The sequence below is a fragment of the Pelobates fuscus genome, chromosome 5 (genome assembly GCF_036172605.1).
Source record: "Pelobates fuscus isolate aPelFus1 chromosome 5, aPelFus1.pri, whole genome shotgun sequence".
NCBI classification, from domain to species: domain Eukaryota; kingdom Metazoa; phylum Chordata; class Amphibia; order Anura; family Pelobatidae; genus Pelobates; species Pelobates fuscus.
In genome coordinates, this window is record NC_086321.1 from 234,736,458 (window position 1) to 234,760,684 (window position 24,227).

The 24,227-nt window shown below is 36.0% G+C and overlaps 1 protein-coding gene across 13 annotated transcripts in view; it reads right to left on the minus strand.

The window, feature by feature from the left end:
* PTPRD (protein tyrosine phosphatase receptor type D) overlaps nt 1-23,788 on the minus strand; it is a 1,559,142-nt gene extending 1,535,354 nt beyond the window's left edge. For 10 of the 13 annotated variants that reach the window (XM_063455128.1, XM_063455127.1, XM_063455126.1 and 7 more), the window contains exons 1-2: nt 23,576-23,787; nt 23,261-23,380 (exon numbers count right to left, since the gene is read on the minus strand). The gene's annotated coding sequence lies outside the window, so the exon portion shown is untranslated. Of the gene's footprint in view, nt 1-23,260; nt 23,381-23,575 lie in introns of all 13 variants that reach the window. The other 3 variants (XM_063455118.1, XM_063455129.1, XM_063455131.1) reach the window with 3 other exon arrangements.
* Between the last annotated feature and the right edge of the window lie 439 nt (nt 23,789-24,227).

A 24,227-nucleotide genomic window follows, 5' to 3' on the forward strand; every position in this document is an offset into this window, starting at 1 on the left:
CAATAAAAAGATTACAGTATTTGTAGGGTAACTTCTGAATCAATGCATACACATGATAATGTGTATTTGGTTAGAAATGTGTGACCTTTTACCTTTTACTATTTTTTTCTCCCCATTTCTACAATATTTTCAGTAATAGTATAAAGAGATTACTATATATAGCGTAGACCAGGAGTAGGCCACCTTCGGCACTCCAGATGTGGACTACATTTCCCACAATGCTCTTACAGCCATAATGCTGGCAAAGCATCATGGAAGGTGTAGTGCAAAACATCTGGAGTGCCGAAGGTTGCCTTAGCATAGACTTTTTCCATTTCGTCAAATGTTTTTGAAACTCAGTTCTTAAAGGGATTCTGTCTCTAGTCTGCCCTTTATAGCACTGAATAAAACATTCCAAATCAACTTGTACTAACCTTTTTTTCATTAGATTATTCCAAGGCAAGCATTGTGAATGAACAGAAGAAATCTAAACATTGTTTGTTTGTTTGTTTTTTCGTTTAGGTTTTCTCTTTGCTAACTGCCAGTGCAAAGGACAGAGCTTATAAAATGGATAGACAGAGAGCTAAGATGTAAGTGGGCACGGTAACAGGATAAAGAGGTGGGTATTTTAAAATATCATTTTAATATTCACACCGCACAAACATGTATTTGTTAAATACAGGAAAATGCAAACATAAAACATCTTTAGAAGTAACCGTTCACTTTTACGCCAATCTGGTAGTTCATTATTGAACAGGTCACGACGGATTGTCATTTTCACAAATAGTTTTAGAAATAGTCTGATATATTAAACATTATTATAAATATACATGAGTAGTGCAATTAAATAAGCTAAATAAGGAAGCCTTCCTTATTCCAGTGAAAAAAAACAAAAAATAATAATAAAAAAACCATATACAATGATGGTCTTTTTCTGTTTACCAGGGAGATAATTATGAAGATGATGTGATTAATACTGAAAATTTTAATTTTTGGATACATATTTTAATGAATCACTTAAAGCACTTGATTTCATGCTTTCATAGATCTGTATTTGTCTTTCCCTGCAGTATAATATAATATTTTTTTATGAGGAGCTCTCAAAAGTACTTAATTATGCACATTATTCCATTCAGATTATCTGGGGTTTCATCATTACTAATATTTTGATTTATTCCCTCTGGTTATCCCAGTATCTCAAACAGACACTCAAAAAGTCATCCATTACCAAAAATGTTTCATGGGTACAAGGATTATTTTTCTTTAAATAAAAATAAATTATAATCAACTAACCACAAATGAAACAAACAGAAAAGCAAACATGTAAATATGGGAAATTATATTTTTTTGTTCACTGAAATTTTCCTTCAAGGCATAAAGAGTGCCAATCTTAAAACTTGCATCTCTACAGGCGACCTATTAGCAGCCATGTATGGAGTTTTCTTAAATGTAATATTATCATGCCTAAAGGTTATTTTGATATATTAAAGTCATCTTTTCTGCTGTTTGTTATTCCCTCAATTATAGTATTTTGCTTTACCCTAAATGTGGTTATTTGATCTGAAATGTCTTCTGCTCGTTATTGTTCTACTGAAAAAACAATATATCTAAGCTCACAATGATACAAGCAACACCATTCATTTTTATCCAAGTATGCATATATTTAATTATGCCCCCTATATTTCCACTATTCCAGATATAATAGTATTGAGGTGTGCTAATTCAGACATAACCTTTGAGCACAGCTGGAAAACGAAAAGTAAGTTTTATACAAGCACTACACTCTTGATATCCTGTCACCTTAAAGACATCAAAGTAATTGCAATTTAATGTGCCATAAATTATATATTAGTTTGAGCAAAGCTTTATGCATGAAGTTTATGTCACCTCTAGCAGTAAGTATTATTATTTATTCTGTACCACATTGAATAATTACATGTTTTAACATATGTAAAAAGTATGGGGGACCTCTGGGGGAATAAAAGCAAAACATAGTATGGAATCAGTGAGTATAAAAGCATAACACAATAATAAAAGGATTACTGTATTTACTGAGTAACCTCTGAGTCAATGCATAGACAGGATTTGTAGGCGCCTTCCAGTAAGGAATGGCTTTATTGATGTTTAAAGCTGTATATATTCAACAATTTTGCTCATGTAACAATTGTCGCCTCATTGAAGCCCATATAATTGTTAATGCACAGTATGAAGTGGATATTTTTTTCATAAACAATAATAGCAACATATGTAAGCAGACTATGTATGAATTTGTACATTTGTTGCTAAAACAAGGGGGGGGGGAAACACGTCTGGGAGCGCAGCACATGTTTTTTTTTTTTAATTTCCCATGGGATTGCAAATTATCCATATTAAATCTGTATAATTAAAATGTTAACAAATGCTGAAATGTTACAAATAAATAAATGAAAGTGAATTACTTTTTTGTTAGTAGGCTACGGAGATGCCACTTCCTGTGATGTCATTAAAGTTCCTGTGAATTTGTGAAAAATTATTTTGCAGTGTTATTGCTGACAGTGCGTTCTTAAAGGACAACTGTCACCAGAGGTTTTTAGTTTTTTTAAAATTATTATTACAAGAGTCCTTGCAGCCTGAAATGACTTTAAAAAATGTCTTTAAAGTGTAAAAGGTGACTTTTGTATTTTAAAGTGTTTTATGTCTTTTTGCAACCATGTGCTCAAAATGTCTTTAAAAAAATTAAATAAAAATTGAAACATATGTAAAAATACATGAAAACCTGGCCCCTACTTTCTTTTTTTTTATATTTATCATATTTATTCTGATTTTTTTTTCAGAATATTTAGATTTATGTATGAACATTAAAAATAAACAAACAGACAAAAAAAAAACCTGGCCCCTACTTTCACAGAACACTAGATTAATCTGCTATATTCATACACCTTCAGTCGGAGTAGAATCCGACCCTTAGGCTCCTGCTTCACTTATTTAAGTATTTTGTATGAAATGCCTCTCCATGGACACTGGCCTTGTTGAAGTGGAGGGGCTTGAGTGCTTCTGTGATGTTAAGAGCTATACTGGCAGTAGCATTGCAGCCAGAAGTACCAGCTATGTCAGACAGGTCTTAACTGAGAAATCAGAAAAACTGGTGTCCAAATCATTAGCTATGCTGGATGAGTGCATGCTTGCCCCAAATTGCCTAAAATTGGGCAGATAATGCTTGTAGCCCTGTCAGGCCATTAATCTAGTAGAAAGACACTCCAATATCATGCCTACTACCCAAGAACCTCACTGTCACTGCTAGGCCATGACAGATGAACCCCAGGTATTAAGGGGTGGGGCAGTATTGTGCACACTGTCCTCCACCTAAAACTCTGCTTTTCTGACTTAAAGTGTATGCTCACATCTATGGTCAATATTATCATTAAGCCCTTCAGTAGTGTGAAAGGGGCAAACTGTCAGGTATTAGATGACACTAGTAACTACAATTCCGATCCTGCATGTATGCGGTCCAAGTGTATTGGTCGTCTGATGTCAACCTCAGAGACAACAGCATCATTCAGCAGCACCTGCATGACAAAACAGCCTTATCTAGAGATAAGGTGGCCTAACCAGAGCTGGTCTATTTCTCCCCTGTTGGATAGCCACAGTCAACGGGCCTCTTCTAATGCAGTCGAACAAAATGAGAAAAAGGCACACACCTGCCTCATGAGTTGTGCTAGGACTAAAACTTGCATGTTTGAACATCAGAACCATGCTCAATACAGCAGACAGCAGTCACCCTAAATGGCGCTCTGGTCTAGTTCCCCACAAACTCTCAAGGCTCAATGTCGATATCCCTGCTCTCAATGAAGTCTATCTCCCAAAGGTAGGCAGCCTTCAAGAGTTTGGCACAGAATACACCCTCTACTGGTCAGGTAAGCCAAAGACCAAGACATGCCTCTGTGGTGTTGGCTTTATGACCAGGAACTCCATTGCCTCCCAATTTGAAAATCTGCCATTGGGTAACTCAAAACATGTCATCCCAATGCACATAAAACTACAAAAAATCAGCATGTCATGCTGTTTAGTATGTATGCCCCAACTAAGCAAACAATTCCTGCTGAAAAGATGACAAACTTATCATCTTTGAAGACTTCAATGCCAGAGTAGGCAAGGACTTAGAAGCCTGGAAAGCAGTACTTGGCAAACATTATGTTGGAACACTCCTCACAGACAATGCATCCATGTTGTAAAACAAGGCTGTGTTCTTGCACCAACTCTCTTCACACTCTTTTTTAGCTTGGTGCTTGTAGACCTTGATAAAGAAGATGGCGTCTCTATACCTTACCGCACTGAGGTGAGAAAGGACAGGTATGCATTAAATTATTTATTTATTTTTGCCTTTTTTGATTGTATATATTTTTTAAATTTGTGCATTAATATAAAAATTCATGTGATTTTTTTTTTTTTTTAGACATCAGTGATTTCCACATTTTGCATCTTCACAGGGTTCCATTAGTATTTCTCATTTGTACTCCCTTTATGTTTGCCGAGCTGAGAACCTGAAGGTTGAGAAACTTTTATTTTATGGATATTATATATACATTTTATCCTTATGCCTGAGTGCATACAGCTTGTGTCAATAACTCTGTATAGCAATTGTTTTGGACTTTAACAGGGTTATTAACTTAATATGGGATTTTGTTTGAATGAACAAAATCTGGTGAAAATCACCATTTTCTGAATGCTTCTGATTAAATTCTGACCACATTTGGCATTAGTACATTTGTGAATTTCCAATATAGACAGTATTCAGTTGGAAGTGTTTGGAAAATCAGTGATATCCACATCCGAACCAATTTACAGCAAAGAAATGGGAGATTTATCAACAACTGCATGGCGGCAGAAGATAAGCCAGATGCATCTGGTAGGATGCACATTTGCAAATTATCGCTCCCTACAAGTAAGTGATAATTTGAAGAACTATTCCTGCTGGCAGTGTGCAGCCAGTGGGCAAATATATTTAAAAAAAAGCCTTGGTGGCACGAGGGTTAATTATGTGGTGGCTAGCCAGTGCTTTCTAGTATGCCACCACATGAGAAAAGAAAAAGAAGATTAATAAAAATCTCACGGGGGTTAAAAAGAACTCCATTGCTGCTCAGTCATTAGAAAAGGCCCCATTCCATAAGGCCAGGACCTGTGAAATAACAGGGAAGATCATATTCTCCCCCTTGCCCCACCTTATGCCTCTGGTGGGCATTGGGTGGGAGCTATTTTAAATATTAAGGGAGAGATTTATTGTCCCCTTCCCCCAGCCCTTACCCATGAGTGGCAGGTGGAGGTCTGATTAGTAATATGAAAATTGGGCTTTAATGCTCTGATTGGTTTACTTGCTATGTTTACAACCTCCATTATAGTAAAAGGGGGTATTTTTGATATTGTCTTTTTTTTTTACTTGTCTAATGTGGTGCCTAACTAGCAAGCACTGGCAAGCCACCACATACTTTACTCTAGCGCTGCCAAGGGTTTTTAGCTATTTGCTCAATGGCTGCTAGCACTGGCAGCAAGCAAACAGTTCAGAATTTTCTTTTTAAACCAGGCCCGGCTAAAATCCAGACCAAATTCAGGTCTATTTAGGGCCTCATTTGCAAAACCCAGGCAACGATGAATTCCATCAACAATATAAGGATTTTCAGACCCTGTCTGCATTTGGACTAAAGTAAATAACACTGCATATGTATTGCTCAAATTTCAGTAACTACTTCAAATGTACACATTTCGCCTTACAGGGCTCCTTTAAAATGGAATAACAATTGCATTTTGAAGAAGCCCTGTAAGGCGAAACGCGTTGTGGATATTTTATATTGTGTATTTTAACCCATTAAAGATTTTTTGGTCACTTTACTTGTACCAATCATCTTTTTAAACACTTTATATTGATTTTACCTTTTTACCGGGCATTTTATCATCCTGGACTCCAAGTAATCCTGGGTGGGGATCATACCACCAACGCTATCATCAAGGAGCAGTTTGCCTGCTCCTCTCTTGTGAGTACCATTTTATATATTTTAAATACCATTGTTTTATCCAGTGAGCACTATTGGTTGTCTCCTTTTACTCTTGTCTTTGAGTGTTGAACATATCCCTGATGGAGGAAGCCTACCCTATATCCCATAAGCACATATTGTACCGCTGTACGCTCTTCACACTAGAGCTAGCTATAGCTTCAATATATGTGAGTTTCTCATCTTTTATATTATACTGGACATATTACACTATTTGGTTCTTTATATGTTTTATCTTTTCATATGAGTGGATCTGCCCGGATAAGGGCAGCGAGGACATTGTTTCTGACCAAACACTTTATAGACTATCTGATCTGAGCAAGATCATTCCAGTTAAGACTCTTTTATTTTGATTACCCTCAAATTCTGATTATTGAATGTTTTAAGGTTTTTTTTGGCGCAGCCCTTATCACTCTTTTATTATTCTAGTTGTATCCTAAGGGTTTTTGAGAGATTCCCTTATAGGGTTGCTGCCTTAGTTGTTACTTAGCACTTACTCTTGTTTTATATATATATAGACGTTGTGGCAGGCTTATGCAATGTATGATCATATAATGTAACTAAATCCCCATTTTTTTGCCTAGATTAGGTGTTTTTAATAAAAACTTTTACAAACTAATAAAACCTGTCAACATTGAAGTTGCTGTTTAGTAGATAGGAGAGTGCGCTGGATCTTGTGTATTTATTGTATAATATGGCCCCCAGCAGCACCCCATTTAAGCATGTTTAGGTGAGTGCAACCATCCCCCCATGTTTCCTATATATATTTGGGAGTCTAGCCAACTCCTTGGTTCTGCACCCCTCCCTGTTACAGGTGCCTCATCTCAGGTCCCTATTTAGCCTTGTACTGCAGAGAGCCTCAGATGGAATTTTTTCCCAAGTAAGTGGTTAATCTCATAAGAGCAGACATTAGACTGTGAGAGTAGGACCTGCCAAAGATGGGGTACATTGACGTTGTGGCAGGCTTATGCAATGTATGATCATATAATGTAACTAAATCCCCATTTTTTTGCCTAGATTAGGTGTTTTTAATAAAAACTTTTACAAACTAATAAAACCTGTCAACATTGAAGTTGCTGTTTAGTAGATAGGAGAGTGCGCTGGATCTTGTGTATTTATTGTATAATATGGCCCCCAGCAGCACCCCATTTAAGCATGTTTAGGTGAGTGCAACCATCCCCCCATGTTTCCTATATATATTTGGGAGTCTAGCCAACTCCTTGGTTCTGCACCCCTCCCTGTTACAGGTGCCTCATCTCAGGTCCCTATTTAGCCTTGTACTGCAGAGAGCCTCAGATGGAATTTTTTCCCAAGTAAGTGGTTAATCTCATAAGAGCAGACATTAGACTGTGAGAGTAGGACCTGCCAAAGATGGGGTACATTGACGTTGTGGCAGGCTTATGCAATGTATGATCATATAATGTAACTAAATCCCCATTTTTTTGCCTAGATTAGGTGTTTTTAATAAAAACTTTTACAAACTAATAAAACCTGTCAACATTGAAGTTGCTGTTTAGTAGATAGGAGAGTGCGCTGGATCTTGTGTATTTATTGTATAATATGGCCCCCAGCAGCACCCCATTTAAGCATGTTTAGGTGAGTGCAACCATCCCCCCATGTTTCCTATATATATTTGGGAGTCTAGCCAACTCCTTGGTTCTGCACCCCTCCCTGTTACAGGTGCCTCATCTCAGGTCCCTATTTAGCCTTGTACTGCAGAGAGCCTCAAATGGAATTTTTTCCCAAGTAAGTGGTTAATCTCATAAGAGCAGACATTAGACTGTGAGAGTAGGACCTGCCAAAGATGGGGTACATTGACGTTGTGGCAGGCTTATGCAATGTATGATCATATAATGTAACTAAATCCCCATTTTTTTGCCTAGATTAGGTGTTTTTAATAAAAACTTTTACAAACTAATAAAACCTGTCAACATTGAAGTTGCTGTTTAGTAGATAGGAGAGTGCGCTGGATCTTGTGTATTTATTGTATAATATGGCCCCCAGCAGCACCCCATTTAAGCATGTTTAGGTGAGTGCAACCATCCCCCCATGTTTTTTATATATATATATATATATATATATATATATATATATATATATATTATTGCATGCCATTGTATATATACAGTAGTTCAATAGCTAAAAGATAAGACGTTTGTACTAATTCTTCACTTACTTGTAAGTATAGGTAAGGCTCACTTACTTGAGCCTTACCTATACTTATATACTTATATTCAATAAAATGCAAAACATTTGAAATAATGTAGTGACTGATTATTGTGGCAACAAAGCTGGTACAGGGGTATATCACTTGTGACATTTGTGTTGACAATTCATTTCCAAGTAGTTATTATTATTTATAAAAGGTGTTAAAAGGTTCAAGACCACTCTATGGGAAGCTAGGAATGTATAGACTATGCAACGAACAGCAAAAATAAGAAAGGTGATTAAAACCCAGCTTGTCACAAGGTCTCTGTATTACAAACACAAGAACAAATATAAAAAAGTGTGGAGATGCTTAATGAAAATAGTAATAATACACTGAAAAGAAAATAGTTCAAAAAAAGTATAACAGTTGCCTTATTCATTACCTGCACAGTAAAATATCAGGCATGAGGAGGTTAAAAAAAAGTGATATAAATGAGATGTGAGCTAATTTGGCTTATTTAGTGGCATATCCTCTAACAGTCTGAACTAATTGATGTAGCTGCTCTTTTCAATTGGCTCATTAATCTTGTTATGGGTGACTCTGCCATTTTATGTCCTGTACATTGCTGACAATACTGATAATGAACAGATCAACAATTATCTTGAACAAAAGATTTGGTTTACGAACTTTCAGTTGTCATCACAATAACAAATATTATATACTGATAATAAGTAATAATACAGTCAAGCCTAAACTATTTCAATAAACAAAGAAAAAGTACAGATCTATGTATGTTAATTATAAATAGCTATTGTTGGACACACTTTTAAAGTGCGACCACTATCATGGAAACAAAAAAAAACAAAAAACTTTTGTACTCTTTGTGTACACAGGTGAGTGATCTGAGTGCTGTGTGCATAGGTGAGTGATGTCATATGAATTCCATGTTCATTCTTTCAATGGCATAAAAATCACCAGTGTATTGCCTGTGATGTCATACTCATGCATATGTATTGGTACATCATATTTAAAGGGACACTATAGTCACTAGAACCACTACGGCTTAATGTAGCTGTCCTGGTGTCTTTAGCTTGTCCCCGCAGGCTTTTTAATGTAAACACTCTCTTTTTAGTGTTAGTAACACTCTAGTGGCAGTCATTTAGACTGGGTGAGTGCTGCATGCAGACACTGACCATTCCCCATAGAGATGCACTGATTCAATGCATCTCTATGAGGAGATGACAATTGGAGCAGCACAGTGCTTTGCTGCACATGTGCAATACCATCCCAACGTTTTCCTATGGGAAAGCACTGGATTGGCTGATATCATCACATTTGATGATCTCATTCATGGAGGCAGGGCCAGTCGCGGTGAACGCAGTGCAGCGCTGGAAAAAAAGGTAAGTAACAATACCTTTTTAAAATACAGAGAAGGGCATTGGACATATAAACTGTTATTTTACCGCCATAGTGTCAGGAATACATAATTCTGTTCCTGACACTATAGTGTCTTTAATTTTACACAAAAAAATGAGAAAGAAGTGCGCTGTGTTTTGTTTTTTGTTTTTGTTTTTTTGTTCCTTTAATTTAAGTTTTGTTTTCTTTTCTAAAATATTTAAGTTTTATTTAATGAATTGCCTATGTAACAGACACAAAAGGAATGAGATTCGATTCTAACCTCTCCCTTTAAATAACTACTTGTCCATATGTTTAGAAAAAATAGTAAATATGACCGATGACTGCTTGAGAGAGGAATCTTGTTTTTCGTTTAAAAATGATTGCCTTGTTATGTAAAAACCAAAAGAACAATTGGAAACAGAAGGAAATATTCAATCTGCTCAGGGAATATGTATTAGGTAAAAAAAGAGATTCAAAATAGCTATGTTGCTCTGTATTTTGGGAAAGTGAAAATGATATCCATTTTAAGACTTCTTTTTGTAAAGCACATATTTAGCTCCAGGAATCTTATAAAGCAATGCTATAATAGTAGCATATTGCAACATCAAAAGTGAACATAATCACTGAAATCCTGTCCACTCTTATGGGGTAATTTTTAGCCTTTCTGTACTCCACTTAAAATAAGTACTACATCATGCTTGCAATCAGAAAGAACATCATACACTCTGTGCATTAAATTTGCTGAAAAATATCTGTTCATCTTGCCCTAATGATAGGGTTAAGGCAGAGGCATGCTGCGTGGATCTAATACAAGACAGCTGACTGTACTAAAATTGGGAGTATCTATTTGACACTAATTTGAATGTAATACAACAGCATTGCAAAAACGTCCCCCACCCCCAGTATCTTTTGAAAGATCCTTGCTTTGACAAGATTCATACTCTCTGTGATGTGTCAATTAGTTGGCAGTTTACCACTGACAGCCTCAGGATTAAGTCTCTGAACAGAACTTATTTCTGCCCAAACTGTCTGAAGTAGGAGACAGATCAAATGCTTTGTGAAGCTACTAGAATTATTATCCAGAGCTAAACAAGTTACAGTTTCTAAAGGAAGAAAAACAAAAAAAATAAACCTCAAAAACAACAGATGATGTATTACTGGTTTAAAAGCTAGCTAGCTATATACAAACTTATTTATGTATTGAAATGTATTTAAAACACACACACACACATATATACTGTATATTTAGAAATGTGTTTATAATACACCTTTTTATGTAAAAAAATAAAATAAAAATCTAACAAACACACTTCAGGCACAGAGCTTCAATCAAAAATGTTGGGGCCCTGCCCCCTCCCAAAGAACATTTACTGGGCCCACCATGAGGCCACCCACAATGATGCAGTGTGTATGTGTAGAATGGATGCAGTGTATCTATAGTAGATGCAGAGTGTGTGTGTAGAGAGTGTGTTTGTAGTGCATGCAGAGAGTGTGTGCAAAGTGGATGCAGTGTGAGTATAGTGGATGTAGTGTGTTTATAGTGGATGCAGTGTGTCCATAGTGGATGCAGTGTGTGTGTATAGAGGATGCAGTAGATACATAGTGGATGCCGAGTGTGTGTAGTGGGTGTAGTCTGTGTGTGTGTTAGTTTAGTGGATACAGTGCGTGTAGTGGATGCAGCGTGTATGAAGTGGATGCAGCGAGTATGTAGTGAATGTAGTGTGTGTGTTTTGAATGACGTGTGTACATAGTGGATAAAGTGTGCACATAGTGGATACAGTGTGTATGTAGTGGAGACAGTGTGTATGTAGTGGATGCAGAAAGTGTGTGTATTAAATGCGCATGATGTGTTTATAGTGGATGAAGGGTGCGTGTGTTTTGGATGCAGTGTGTGCATCGTGGATACAGTGTGATTACATGTGTGCACCTGTGTGTAGTTGATGTTGTGTGTGTTTGTAGTATGTGTAGTGAATACAGTTTGTGTGTAGTGGATGCAGTATTTGTGATTGTGCAGTGGATGCAGTGTGCGTAGTGGATAACGTGTGTGTTTGTATACTGGATGCATAGTGTATGTAGTGGACCCAATGTTTGTGTAGTGGATTCAGTGTGTGTGTTTAAATATGTGGGGTAGGATAGGGGCTGCATTCTGTGGCCAAAAAGCTTGTTTTTTTTTTATTTAAAAAAACAAAACAAATATATATATAAATATATATGTATATATATAGAGTATATAATGTTATTCCCTCTCCCTGTCTCTTACCTGTGGCCAGGGAGGGGGGGACATTACACCCCCTGGTAGTCCAGTGGCAGATTTCAAGATCAGAGGAAGATTGTGTCTCCCTGAGCAGTTTAGGCCCCCCAGGACCGCTGGGCCCATGACAACTGTCCCAGTAATCATGCCCTGATGACGGCCCTGGTCAAAAGTAGGGAGTTACTCCATCACACACATCACAAATTACTGTGAGAGTGAATAAAAAATAAAATAAATTGGTTATTGTTAAGACTGTCTGTTAACCAGGCGTACTAAGTAATGGCCACTGCTGTTCCTAAATCCATGCACCAATGTATAGGTTATTATAACACTAATAACATAATACCATTTCTATCTCATGGTATTATCTCATAATAACCTGCATATTTCAATTTAATCTTTATTAAAAAAAAACTTAAAAATATAAACATTAAAAAATAAAGTTATATTCAGACCAGTGCACAAAACGTGCTGTTACGTAACAATCATTAAATAATAATTGTTGCCATGTGAGCAGCTAAAACAGTCAGTTATATTGCACATTTAAAGTAAAATGTGATAACATTTTATACAGAGAATCTTTTAGCTTGATCAATAGTTTGGCATGATCATTGGCAAAGTAAGGGTTGTTATGTTTGTAAATACACACACACATATTTTAACAAATGTCAAGTTCGAGTACTTAAATTTGTACATCCAGATCTAGAATCCCAAGTATAGCTATGCTGTGTTTAATGGGTGGTTGATGAATGAATGCATGCCATCATGGGTATTTACAAATGTCCCAACGTCAAGAGAATTCTAATGATATACAAAAGGCAGCACAGCTAGAATGCAGGCAATATTTATATGATGTGTAATACAATAAGTATTGTCACATGTGGCAGGAAGTTTCCCCAAAACTTGAGTGAGAAAATTTACTCAACTGCATGTTCTGAATGAGTGAAATGTCTACTCACTTCTCATGAATAGTTACACAAATTCCCTTTAGAACTAATGTATGTCTCCTTCTTCATTTAAAATAATAACTTATGGCATATTCTTGGATTTAAAATTACATTTAATTTCATATAATTTTTATACCTCATTGTACTTAATGTACTATTTGTTATTAGGTTGAATCATTAGTGTAAAACAAAACAAAAAAAATAACGATAAATAAAAAAATATTTGAAAAGGAAAAGAAAATGACATTGAAACATGGATTGTGTCAAGGTTTACAAAGCAATTGTACCTTTTATCTATATTACACTACTTTATATTTTACTTTAACCACTGCACTTTAAAATGGTAATAGAGTAATAGATGAGGTGAGCTTTTGAAATAAAACCTCAAAAAAGTAATGTGAAAATAGCTTAGATGATGGTAAAAACAAATGGCAGATGGCGAGCACAGCAGCATTTGTCATATGAAGGCAATGACACACTCTTGTGAATGGCTGTTGGTGGGCTTAGCATCCTTGGTTATATGATGATAATGGATGGCAACTGCAAATGGCATTTGGTTGATGTAGAAGCCAGTTTTATGTGATGGTAATGGACTGCTGCTGTGAATGTTAACTGATGATTGCAGCAATCTTCTTACATAAAAATTAATAACTGGTTAAAATATAGCATATACTAAATAAAACGAAATCATACTAATTATAATATTTGTAAAGTGAAAATATGAAAAATATTTAGAATTAATAATTATTTTCATGTATTTGAACAAATTCAATATTTGTTTACATGTATGTAAGAAATGCGGAAATTAGTACATTTGGGTGTTTTCTAAAAATTTGATTTTTTTTATATTAAACTTTTTGGCAGATATGTTAAAAATCCAAAGAGGAAGTTAATATTTATCATTAAGTAATCCTGTGTCCACAGGCCGTTTTTTTGCATAAAATGGAGAACAGTTCCCTAATACAGAGTTGAATTAATGTTAGTAACGTTTTTTTTTCCTGAAATTATGCAAAATAAAACAACTTTGTAAAGCAAAGCAAATAATTATTTAAAAAATACCAGCTATAGCTTTTATTTACAATTTTTTTTTATTTTCTCTAAAAACATTTGCGCATTACTCAGACTTGACTGCATTATACTGGTTGCAGGTCACTTTGACAGGATAAAGTAGTTCAAGTATTTGCATACTTGCATACTTAAAAAAATAACTTTAAATGACAACTGTCATCAATTTCTAAACGTTTATTACATTTAATGAAATTACATATTTTAAAAATGAAGTATGTTATTTTACTTTTTTTAAATGTTATGTCAAACTCTACTGTTATCTGACCAAATACTACTCAACCTAACTTGCCTCCTGCCAATGTCGCTTTCAGGGGTGTATAAGCAGTACCCTTGTAATGGACTCAGTACAGCACATTGGCCTGCATGGAGACCTGTGGTACTTAGTGATATGAATGGGGTGATAGATATATCTCCATTAGCTACACCCTGCATTATTATGGAGCTTTGCCTTAAAGGGAATCTCCAGGGCCAGTAAACAAATCAGTTTTCCTGGCATTGTAGGACCCTGCTGTGCCTCCCTCTCCCATCCCATATTGCTGAATGGGATTAAAACCCCTTCAGTGACTTACCTGAATCCAGTGCCAATGTCCCTCGGTGCTGTGTCAGGCTTCACCCACGCTCCTGCATCTGACGTCGGCGGTGGGACATTATGCGCATGCTCGGCAATGGCTGCATGTGTGCATTAGACCTCCCCATAGGAAAGCATTATTCAATGCTTTCCTATGGGGATTACGGCGATGCTGGTAGTCCTCATGCATAGTGTGAGGACGTCCAGCATCGTTTCACAACACTTTTCGTGTTCTAAGAACACGGAAGTCCCTCTAGTGGCTGTCTGATAGACAGCCACTGGAGGAGGACTTAACCCTGCAAGGTAATTATTGCAGTTTATAAAACCTGCAATAATTTGAAGGATTAAGGGTGATGGGAGTTGGCACCCAGACCACTCCAATGGGCAGAAGTTGTCTGGGTGCCTGGGGTGTCCCTTTAAAAAGCATTTTTTGTGTTATGATAAGTAAATAAAAGCTTCAAGCACAGGGCATTGTGTGGAGGGGTATATGTCTTAACACTGCCATGCCAGATTGCTTGCCCCAGTAGTGTGAAAAGGCAACAGCACAGCAAATGGCCTAATAAGGATTCAGCGACAATATAAAGCTTTTGAGGTAGGATTACTAAGAACGGGAGCAGAGGGTAGAGGCAGGAGATATTTTTGGCTGGATATTGAGAAGGTAAGAAGTTAGGTATCTGTGTATATATGTGTCTGAATGTGTGGGTCTGACAGTTTGTCTCACTGTGTGTCTGTCTCAGACTGTGCATCTGACAGTGTGTGTGGGTGCATGTGTGTCTCACAGTGGGAATTTATATATATGTGTGAGTACACATGTTTAACATTGTGTATCTGCATATGTGTGTGAACATGTCTGTGCCTGGCATTGTGGACATTGTGTATTTGTGTCTGCCAGTGTGTATTCTGGAACAGTATATGTATAAGGGGCGGTAGCCAGGCAATTTTTTTTTTTTAACTGGCCTCAAGATGTCTGATTGCTGCTCTACTGCTGCAGTTTCAGGTTGAGTAGCACTTGGTCAGATAACAGTAGAGTGTGACCCAACACCACTGCTTATTCAGATCAAAAAGAGACATTTCTAAAATAAATAAATAGTATACATAATTTAAAAATAGATATTTAGGTTTCATTAAAGGTAATAAACTTTCAAAAATTGAGATGTGAACATTTGATGACAATTGTCCTTTATGTCTGTTGAATTCCTTTCATAATAGAATGCATTGTGATATTTCACTCAATTGTACTAATAATGCCATCTGATATGTTTTTTTCTTGTTCACCTTGGGAAGTGTTGATGAGAGAATACAATTTCCAATGTCTTGTGCACTAGACATCATGCAGAAATTTGTGTTTTTTTTTTTTTGGTTTTTTTTTAATCATTGCTGGTATGGGTATCAGTAAGTAAGCTACAATTTAAAGACAGAACTGTACTGAATTGCACAATATTAGATGAATATACTATTAGCCTCCTATTTAGTAAAACAATGTTTTCTAACTTTTAGATAAAATAAGGTTGGGAAACCATTCATCAATCTTAAAATTAGCTCTGTGACCTATCCTTTAGTTGCAATAAAAAAAGACGTCAAATACCCACTGTTGTGGCAAAAAAAAAAAGCATATCACTATCTGGCCCATATATCATTGTGAACAGCTCATGCACAAATGGCATACCTATGCTGTGCAACTCATATATCTATGATGCTGATTTATACACTTCCTTATACGGCAGGTGATTGCACTGCATTTATGCACTGTACAAGTCCTAAGTGACTTCTACAAGCTGTAAAATAATTTCCTTTAACAAAGCCTATAAATTAGTAAATTGTAAGCATTATTATGACTAATTTCATTCATAAAAAAATAAAGGAAACTGCTCAACAATCTCATAAAAGCAGAGTGGCATTTAGAATGAGCTAGCAGTGTAATTGTGTTAATCATTTTTCAATGGCACTTCTAGAGATCATGTAAGCTTTTGCTGCAGAGGTTCATGGGATATGTCTAGCTCTTCCACTAAGTACAATGAGATGCTCAGGATAATCTGTCAAATATCTGCAGGTCTCTGCAAACCCTGTGGATTTAAAGCATATGAAAAGCGTTCACAAGTAAATTTCTAAAATAGTTATTTTCTGTTTTCCAGTGCATTATTTACATACTGCATTATCTACATACTACGTAACTACAACCTGGAGTATTACTATTATTATTATAGACCATAAACTAAACTATACCTAAACTATGAAGTAAGTCAGGGACTTTTGGATGAAGGCTAACTCTAGCAGAGGTGTTAAAAATTGTGAACTTTATGTGTCCTCTAACACAAGTATGGACATTCTAAAGAAAGTACTCGGTCAATTATCTTGCCATCAACTTTAACTGCTTATTTTGTAAAAAAAAATATTTTTATACATCATTGTTCTACAATATGTTGCCAACATCTTGTTCAGTCACAGACTAATGATTAATTGGACAAACAAGTTCATGTACTTTACATAAATAAAATATGCTTTGTGTCTCATATTTATAATTCACGAGAAACATATTTGTCACGGTTCTCACCATGCCATCCAGACATGGTCACCCCAGAAGTGCCCAACAGGAGATTTAAACGTGGGGCCTTCATGAATCCTAAACCTGAGTTCCTTCCTCTTAGCCACTTCTGAACTTTGTTTCTAGCATTGTTTTCCTGGCATTGCCTGCAGCACTAGGGGGCTGGACATCACCAGTGGCTCCTACCTGTCCATCTAAGTTCACCTGAGGCAGTTCACCTGAGGCAGTTCACTGGGAATAAAACACTGCCACTCCCTGAGAACATTGTCAGTTCATTGTTTCTTGTATCCTGTTTCCTAAGACTGACTTGGCTTGTGACCCTTTCTCTTTGGATTATTCGTTAGTGCCTATTAGCTGCCTGTCCTGACTTTTGGAACCATGTCTGACTACTCTTTTGGATATCCCTTTGTCTGTTTCCACGTACATGGTTACTGTTCCTGCCTAAGTCCTGTGCACAGATTCATAGGCCAGGTACCTTCTGATCTGGTTGCCGTGGGCTGTGTTTATCTGCAAGGGTGAGCACAAATCTCTGCTTACTGGACTCCCAACTAAGGTAAGTCGGGACAGCATTAGTACAAACTAATGTGTCTGCTTCATTTTTCGACAGTGGTAATCCTCTAATATACACTGTAAAGCATGAATTAGGGGTAAACATTTGCATTTATTGTGCGTATTAAAAGATGCAACTCTATGTTTGTTTGTTTTTGTTTCCTATAGTAAATCCTTAACAGACTATTTTATTAAACTAACAAAGAAGTATGATCCAGGCACTTGAGGTAAAGCTACTTGCAGATTATTGAAGAATCAGTGTTACGATCCCGAATGTGGTCTTTGTCATGCTAGAGTAAGTCACTTTACTTCAACTACCTGGATCATCCTTCTTTGTTCATTTGTTGAGGATTTGCCAACCTTTTGGTCCAGTTTTGAGCACCATATAAAATGATAAAATTAGTAGTTTGGGTTGTCCTCCAATTATTTTATTAAATTGGAACAAAGAATAGGCAAGGAGGTGAACTAAGACAATACATAATCTTGGACATTTAGAGATGCTTCACGATTAGAAAATAAGGATTTGTTATGAGAATTATTATTGCATTGGTGGTAGAGCTTAGAAGAAAAACACCTAAGGTTAGGAAAAATAGGAATAGGGTTGCAGGTTTAGGTTTAAGAAAACTATGGTTAAGGTTAGGATAATTATGGTTAGGGGTTTTAGGTTTTTAGGGTTAGGTGTTAGAGAGGTTCAGATCTTATGCTTAGTTCAACCTCCCCTCTTTATCACAGAAGTGTGGCCAGAAAACATCATGCTGTAGACCTAGTTAGCATTGATTTCCTTTGCCAGGTCTCAGTTTGACCTCTGCCCATGATCTCATGGCCTAGCAGCATTTGCACTGCATCTCAATTTCCAGTTCAGTCCTGTATCTATGGCTATTCAATAAAAAAATTCCCCAATGCAGAAAAATACAAGTACACCTTAACAACATCCATTAAGGGGATACTTTAAGTCCATTTAACTCTGCATGAAAACACTTAATGATTCCCATAGATATGCATAGAGCTAATACATGAGAAGTTGCTAACTGGTGCAGCGCACAATTGTCATGCATGCACCGTAACCCACCAGAGGCATTAGATTGGCTGAGATGATCATCACTGATTATGTCAGTTGGAGACGAGCTGTGGTCATGGTGAGACCTGCATATTGTGGGATAGAAAGTACATTAAAATGCCATTTTAAAAGTTCTAAGCTGATGGAGCAGAAATCTTAATAGGAAACAATTTTAACAATTTAACTTGAATTTAACATGGCATGTGGTACAGGTTTATGGAGGGATTTCAGATGTTTTAAACCTACATTTATGTTAAAACTGATACATGATGTTAGCATAACAGTGTTTTACTTAATGTTTGTTTTTAATTTAGCCAACTGTGCCAGCTAAAGGCCAACTGCATCATATAACTTTGACTATAAGAATATAAATGCAAATACAGTTTGGGCAATACATAAATAAAGGAAATACATGTATAAAATAAGAAACTACCAGTAATAAGTAGCTTCGAAATATGTATTTGCATTTCCATGACCGTCCCAGAATGCTATTCTTAAAATGCAAATGCAAAGTACAGGCAGAACTTTTTTTTAAAACATCTAAAACAGATTTCTTTAGGCAATCTACACAATGTCCTGCTGTATTAAAACACTGGTTTATTTACCAATGTACAGGTTAGAATCTGAATTAACCAGTGCCCAACAATGCACTGCTGCCCTTTATTTTCACTTCAAACTATTACTACAATAGTCCAAATCTATGCCAACACATATATCTAAATTAGGAACCTCAGAAAATTACTGTCACCGTTATTTTATTTTTAATAAGCCGTTATTCAATGATACGGCCAGTAAAATGTTACAGTATGTAGGATCTAAAAAGATAACTGCTAATAAAGAAATAAACATGCATGGAATATCAAGAAAATTCCTGCTTATAATAAAGATATTAGATTAGATCTTTTTTTAGGAATGTCAAAGGAGTGTTCATTTTGTAGTATGTTACAATGAAACAACCGACTTGCAAAATGTAGGCCATTATAACCAAACAGCAAAAGATCTTTGTGTTAGCTGAGTTGAAGCTATTTCTACCTTAGCTTTGAAATGTATATATATTTTCAAAACTGGTTGTCAATTGACCCTGGTTCACTGTTTAGTACATAAAACGCAATAAATTAGTAGTCAAATATTTTTCCATTGCTAAATTTACTTTCACTCTTGCATTTTAAATAAAAATCGAACTTAGTCACACCAGAAGAATATTTCAGTTTCAACGTAACCAATCAGTCTGTTGAATCTTGTCTGGGATGTATACACATATTAGACATATAGATCTGTTCACCAAACATGAAAATAAAGGAATCTCAAAATTACCAAAATAGACAAAAAAATATATAAATGAATAGTAGTTATTCGCTCTTGGATATTAGGGTCGAACAAGTGAAATTCCCTGGTCATTTCTCTATAATTTTCATATTAGTGAAGTATCAGAGTACGATAGAGCTCTCCAAGCATCAACTCAAGAAGCTGCCTCCCCCTCCACTTTGATTTATGCAGAGTGAGTGTCAATAAAGTACTTAATATACCAAGAACAAGCATAGATTTTGAACAGATAAATCTGAACTAATCATAGAACTGTGCTAATTGGTTCCAGTTGTGTGATGGAATTAAGAAAACGTGACATATGACATAATAGAAAACCTTGCCAAAAAAGTAATAAATAAATAGTTGCTTCCAGGCCTGTGTACATAAAAAAGATACAATCAGAATTATAACGGCTAACGGTTAGCAAGATGGATGTATAGATAGATAGATAAATAGATAGATAGATTTAAAAGCATGCAATTAATTCAATCCAATAATTAAAAGTTGAAATTCTCAGCAAATGAGGCAAAATAATAAACCTTATTAGGCTTTTCTCATCAGCATATGTTGTTTTTATAGCAGATTTCTGCATGGTAAGAATAAAAAGATAGACCAGCATATTTTCTTTGCCCTCAACTGCAACTGTAAGCAAATACAGGTATACCTTATTAGTAAGAACTCCTATAGTAAGCACACGTTAGAGGAATTAATCATTCATTCCCTGAAGACTGCTTATGTATTTCATCGGGCCATTATCTGATCTGAATAACAAGAACAATTGCATAATAAAAAACATAACTGCTGATACAAGCAACTTTTTTATTCTTTCTGGTTTCAACTTCCCTTGATTATAAAAGATAAATGTAATTTTACAATGTTTCTTAAAAAGGCACTGTGTTCCAAATGAACATTATTTTCTAGTCAGAACACAATGATGTTGGCCCAAGACCTAACAACTTGACGCAAGAGACTATTGTCTAGGTCATCTTTGCACAATCCTAAGGCAGAAATTAACAAATAGCCACAGTATGTGACAGTAAATTTACACTAATTTTACTCATATAAAATGTACAGTAATTCAAATAAGCATAAGAATATATACATTCACTACGTTGACATTCTCGTCTTCTTGTTAAGCTTTCTATATATATTTTTTGAGTGGATCACAAATAATAGGCAGCAGAAAATGCACATTGTTGACATTGTATTGTTAAGTGTGTCCAGATGTCTGTGAAACTCATAATAAAAGTGTCAAGAAAAATAATGTTACGGAAATATCCAGCAGAAAAAAGGTTAATAAATATTTGAGAAACCATGATTTCATCAACTAAAGACTCCCGTGTCTTTTTTTTTTTCTTCTATTTTAGCTTTAGCAATCTTTGGTCACATGTGGGCCATTGATATTAGAGTTAAATAAATATAAAAATAAAAATTTAATGAAGGGTTTTAAAGCACTTGAACAGAAAACTCTCGTTGCTGTCAGAGTTGGTTATTTCTAGTTGAAGAGCTGAACAAGACATTTTTTCTTATGTTAAATTTTACATTTTTAAATATTGAACAACTTCACATGACGAAAACGCTTTTAACAAAGTCAGAGCAGGAGCACTATAAATAGCCTCAAACTTGCATGTTATTTCTGTGTTGTTTCTTTGCTTAAAGTGGGCTCTTTAATTAAGTGTATGGCTCAGTTTCCATTAGAGATTACAAGCTGGAATGTGTGATTAAACTTGATGGGTTCTATTAACTTTAGAAAGGTAACTTTTATTTGGGATAATTGATTAAATAATTTCAGAATAAAGTAACACTCCATTTGTTGTAATTGGATTGCAATGGGTAGATTATTTTCTACTATAATGCAGAGATAAAACTTTAACACCTCCACTGTGAATCTTTAATAATAATAATAATAATAAAGAAAAATAATACTAATGACATCTATAACATAAACATGTCTGTTTATTCACACACAACATGTGTGTGTGTGTAAGAGAGGGAATGTATGTGTTGCACAATTACACATATAATGAGTGTGGGTTTGCATATGCAAAATTGATCTTTCTGTATGTATATATTTGTGTGTGTGTGTGTGTGTGTATATATATATATATATACAATAAATACACAAGATCCAGCGCACTCTCCTATCTACTAAACAGCAACTTCAATGTTGACAGATTTTATTAGTTTGTAAAAGTTTTTTTTAAAAACACCTAATCTAGGCAAAAAAAATGGGGATTTAGTTACATTATATGATCATACATTGCATAAGCCTGCCACAACGTCAATGTACCCCATCTTTGGCCCCCCATGTTTCCTATATATATATATATATATATATATATATATATATATATATATATTCTACTTATCCACACAGAGTAAACACTATGCGCGCGTGCACAAACACACACACACACACATGTGTGTGTGTAATTTATGTATGTATGTGTATATATATTATTAATTACACGTATGTGAGCATGAATGACCGTGTGTGTATGCACAGTGTTTAGTCTGTGTGGATAAGTAGAATGGCACAACAGTGACACAAGAAACATATTGTTTTCACAAGTGACAAGATAAATGCCTAGTTTTCTCAGGGTAACTATAATAAGCATTGCAAATGAATGACTAGGCGTGGATAACCTAGAAAACATAGGCTGCAATAGTTACTGTACTATATTAGATATTCAATTATGTCCTGCTGGACCCCAGGTGTAGGGACCATATGGCCACATCACCACTGGATACAATAACTCCTGACAAACGTTCCACTGTTTAATATCAGCATTATGTTATTAAAGCTTGAAAAAGAGAGACACCCCAGATACAAATGCTTGCTGTTTTAACGTGCTACACACTACAATGATATATAAATGCTGCTGAACGTGCAGTATCCTGGTCTCAGAAGGGAAAAGGCTCCAAAGTTTAATATAAAGACACTATGTAACATCTGACAAGAAAGGCTGGCACTGACCATCTCCTGCATCTGAGCCTCTGTTCTCAGCACCACTTATGAAACATATTTCCCTTGCATTAGCACAAAATACAGGATGTAAGTGTCAAACTTCCATGACTTGCACAGCCTGTAAAATACACTAAGCCCAAATGATTGCATGGTGGAAACATAAGCAATTCTAATAGAACCAATAGCAAAGGAAGTCACTCAAATCACAAAAGACTATTTAACAAGCCTTAGAGCATAGCAAATTTAATATGCATAAGCAACATTTGGCAGTGTAGCTTGCATGGCTATATAGATACACATACAGGATGCTCTGCAGGGTTCAGCTCTGTAATAACCGCTATTTCTAAGCAACTCTGCCCAAGTTCGCTCAGAGTCATCAGGACCAACATTTCAGCTTTTTTGCCCCGTGCATCCCACAATCGCAGAGAAGAAAGATAGAAACTCTTTTCTACTTACTAGGGCAGCCAGTTCCTTGGTTTCGGAAACCCAGAGGAGTCTTTTTTTCTTCTCTTCTTTTCCTCCCAGATAGATTACGAAAATGTGTTTTATTCCAAACAAAGGCAAGCAAACTATAAACTGAAAGAGAAAAGAGAACACATGGGTATCAGCCTCTTAAACACAGGCATGATAGGCTTCTCCCCACCTTTATTGTTCTCTAAATCCAGTAGGGTACAGCTTTTTGGTTTATTTCCCTTATTTAGCTTTTTTTATTGACTGTGCCCCAATAGAAAATAAAGTGTTTTTTTTTTCTAAGAAGGCAAGGTACAGTACCTGCACTCTCCCGCTGATGCTGGTAGCCAGGGAGAAAAGAGAGTGGAATAGGAGGAGGGAAGGAGCCTGAGTGGAAGAGCAAAGGGGGAGGGGGGGCTGGAGGAAGAGGATGAGTTGGGAAGCGGATTCACAAAAAAGTGTGAGAATCCTCACTGATGAGCTGATGAGGGAGTGCAGAGAAATGGGAGGATGGAGCTAATGTTGCTGTCAGTGTAAGGCACACATGCAGCTGCTGATCCTACCGGCAGTGTGTGAGGCGAGCGAGAGAAAGCGTCCCTATCTTACACATTCATCATCAGCAACTGCTGTGTCGGATTTGGTTTCCCATCAGAATGTGTTACAGCTCTCTGCACGGGAGCGAGCATGGCAGCTCTCCAAGGTTCTGAAATGCTCCTGTCACAAAACTACAGGCAGGCTGCTATGCCAGAGTTCCACTTTTCTCTCAGAACACTCAGCAATTTGCCGAGAGTTACTTTCTAGAAGTAAGTCTGCAGAAGGTGATATTCTTAATATAAATAAAGAGCATGTGTTGTTTTACTCTGCAAATGCATGTGTATGCATGAGAGATGTGCATTATGGGAAAATAAAGTAACTCACACTGTGGGGTGACAGGCTCAAGGTATGGTATGTTAAGGTGTGTCTTGTATTTTGA